General features: G+C 34.5%; 1 long non-coding RNA gene across 1 annotated transcript; it reads right to left on the bottom strand.

The window, feature by feature from the left end:
- Positions 1-548: 548 nt before the first annotated feature.
- Positions 549-3,168, bottom strand: LOC105446281. Its single transcript, XR_973697.2, has 3 exons — positions 3,087-3,168; positions 2,274-2,371; positions 549-1,893 (listed from the first exon to the last, which is right to left on the bottom strand). It is a non-coding gene; the product is annotated as an uncharacterized LOC105446281 (long non-coding RNA).
- Between the last annotated feature and the right edge of the window lie 522 nt (positions 3,169-3,690).

The following is a 3,690-nucleotide window of genomic DNA, read 5'->3' as shown; positions in this document are numbered from 1 at the left end:
AATGAGAAACTTTTTCACCGCTCTTTTAAAGGATAGCATTGTATTCATCGTTTATATATATTTTTAAGAAAACAAATTGTTCTTAACCGTTATACAACTAGGAAAAAAACATACAGTTGTGTGTATGTTCATGTTTATGTACAAAACCATAGTAAAATACATTGAAACTTTAAATTAAAGTGAGAGTTTATTATATACAAATTCGTAATTTTAGACTCGATTTCAACCGCGACAACGATCACTGAATATTGTAGGATCGCATATGTTTCCAATATGTTTATTTGAACCAAATTCATGACCTTATTCCAAAACTGTGTATTACCTTTAAACTAAAGACATGTAGCTAAGAGAATTCATTGCGAGAAAAGTTAATACAGATAGTAAATACTTATGACAAATCAAATTAGAGTAAAATATTCAATTATGATACATAGATGAAATGTAAATATGTCAACAATTACAAACGAAATACGTTTTAAGAAGGGTTTTGAAAGTCTGTCGTGTGGGAGCTTGACGGACATGCAGAGGGAGCGAATTCCAGAGGGCAGCCACTTCAAAAGCCATGTTGCCGTAAAAATAAGTTGAGTGACGAGGAACTTGCAGGAGGTGCTGGGCTGAAGATCTGAGTGTGCGTGCAAGTGGACAAGTGGACCTGGCAAAGCCTCGATTCTACTTTCCATACACAATAGGTGCTTAAAACTGTCACTCCACTTACATAAATACTTTTTTTTAATTTTTTATTTTATCGCAAACCAGTCTTTGATACAATGGTTGCTACAAACATTTCTTTTATTAGCAATTTCCTTGTCATACGCAAACTCTGGACGTCTTAGGCAGATTAAAGTGTTGATATAATAATAACACTTAATTAAAACATGTCATACACTTCCTCATTTCGATCTTCCACACAGTACAATATTGTGTTGCGTCTTTTCAAGTTACTTCATTCTAAATTGTACATGAATCATTTCAATCTTTTGATATCTACATCAGATTATAGTTTGTTGATAATGTGAACATGAAATTTCAATAAAGTACCGTATACAACGCTGGTGTAAAACTATTTGTAATAACCACTCATTAAGTATTCCGGCGTGAAGGATAACTATTTCTATCTTAAATGTTTTATAGTGATTGATTTATTGGTTAGAATAGTACACACATAATGTTTTCGTAAACAATGTTTTGAATACCCGTGTAATTCATATTATTTGCATCATTGTTATGATTAAGATGCAATTCGTTCGTTACTGAACATACTGCAAATAATGATAATGTGGTAGTTAACATTGATTTTACACAAAGGCCCTTACATTCCCCTTATTCACAATAAGTTGACGCACCTTCGGTGTTCACATAAGTAGGCCCCTCCGTCAAATTTGAATGTGCCTTCACTTGCTTGCGGACGAGAGTGGGGCTAACGCTAAGTACAGCATCACCATGATCATCATCAACTGAGGTGGTGGGATTGGAAACCTGTTGGGTATTACTAGCTCGGGATTCGCACTTTAGTATAGGTTTCATTGCCATGTAGGTATGGGTTGTTTCGGGAACATCTGGAACTACATTTGTGAGGTCTGATTGGTCAGTGTGATCCTAAACAATGTCTGGAATATCTGTACTAATTTCACAATAACTTGACGCACCTTTAGTGTTAACATAAGTAGGCTCCTCCTTCAGATGTGAATGTGTCTTCACTTGCTTTCGGACGAGAGTGGGGCTAACGTTAGTTACAGCATCAACATCATCGTCAATTGGGGTGCTGAGATGATAGACTTGTTGGCTAGTACTAACTGAGGATTTGCACTTCAATGCCATATAGGTATGGGGTACTTCGGAAACATCGGGAATTGCGTATGTAGGGTCTGATTGGTCGAAGGTCATGTCTAAAGGCTGGAAACCCGAAAGAGAAATATTTACTTGATGAATTAACAAGAGGGAGGTTGCACGAATCCTTCTCATCGTCGTTTCAAATCAGTTAAAATAAACAAAAACATACATAAATAAACTTGAAATAAACAAACAATTAAAACCATTAAACTCTTTCAAATAAATATACCGAAAGGAAATGTTAGATTGGTTCATCACATAAGTTGAAATCATAACAATATCATTAGCGCATAATCCAGACATTATAGTTTATACTATAAACAGAGTTTTGAAATTTCCCTAATGGGGCTCAATTCCTGAAAATATTTTTGATTATTTGTGCTCACCAAATATCTGAAGTATTTAAACACGCATATGAAAGGTTATTGATAAGTTGAATTCACCTTAACACCGCTTATTGATGTTGGCTTGCTGTTGTGAGATGTTTCATCATCTGGTAGATTCCCAGAGGTCTGTATAGCTGCGGCTGATGATCCTTCAACTAGCGAATCACAAAAGGGAAACTTATTTTGAAGGTGCCAATAACATTATGGTCCTTTCTTAGTCCGTAACGAATCAAATATTTTGGGGCAGACAATCAATTGGTCTCCAGTATTTAAACAACTTATTTTGTTTTGTTTTTTCTTTGGGCGATACTTCTACTGCTCAAGAAGTGTTGTATTTCTAATGTACTTGGAGGAATACTTTACTTTATCATACCATAGTTATATATTATTATGATATGCGTCAGCCCTATAGCTATTGTAAACATTTTTGAGGTAAATGGTAACGTCACCCGCTCATGGTGATAATTAAAACGAGACGTTTTCCATCACGTTCACATATAACAAGGTTCACAAACCTGTCAGCCCTACTGTTCATATGAAATTACAACAGTCTTTCTTCCTTTTCATTCCAATAATAATAATAATATTTAGCTTTTTTTATAGCGCTTATCACAAATGTCTCTAAGCGCCTTACAAATATATTGACATATTTCGTTACGAGTGTAGGCCGTTGGTATAACAAGGAATGGTTATCATTATAATAGTTATTGTTGAATGAAACAGGTTAAAAACAGTCTGTTGTTCCTGATTCCTACCATGTGTCATATTTAGATTTAATTTCATTGTCGTTAGAATACAATTTGACAGCTTGTTTTCTTCACACAAACAAACCATACGCATGAAGACTTCTAACAGTAATAAAAGACTTACCATCTCTCTTCTTTGAGCGGATGAAACCACCCACAAATGCCAGTACAGTTAACAACACCACCACGCCAGAAAATCCAGAAATAACAAAATGAATTTGTTTGCACCATGGTTTTTCCTTGGGTTCTTTAGAGCAAACACAAAACAAAAAGGGTCCGTTAGCAGTTTTAGACATTAATCCTATCACCAATTTATTCTTCTTTTTAACTTGTTTATTATTATATTTCTCCAATGGGAACGCCCTTTCGTGGCGGTTTCGTTTGATTGTGTTTGATGGTCTCGTATTCCTAATTAGATATAACATCAAATGAACTGCGGTATATTGTTATGTGCAAAAGTAGAATCATATTAATGTCAAAATAAGATTTCTAGACCTAGTATTCACATCAGGAAAATTAAAAAAACGATACATATACGCACACACATATGAAACGTTTAATAATTCACACTTTTTTGACCACTCGTAATTTCAAAGTAATTCTTTAAACGTCTAACTTCAAATTTAACTGAGCAATATTTCCCCTGCAATTAGATTACTGCAATTGAATGTCATTGCTCAGTGTTAATTATCTGCATATTCTTGAGTGCCATATGTCCTTGAATCGAA

This window comes from Strongylocentrotus purpuratus, unplaced genomic scaffold, assembly GCF_000002235.5.
Source record: "Strongylocentrotus purpuratus isolate Spur 01 unplaced genomic scaffold, Spur_5.0 spur5_scaffold_1, whole genome shotgun sequence".
Taxonomy (NCBI): domain Eukaryota; kingdom Metazoa; phylum Echinodermata; class Echinoidea; order Camarodonta; family Strongylocentrotidae; genus Strongylocentrotus; species Strongylocentrotus purpuratus.
Note: the sequence above shows the minus strand (reverse complement) of the source record. Positions and strands in the feature narration are given on the sequence as shown.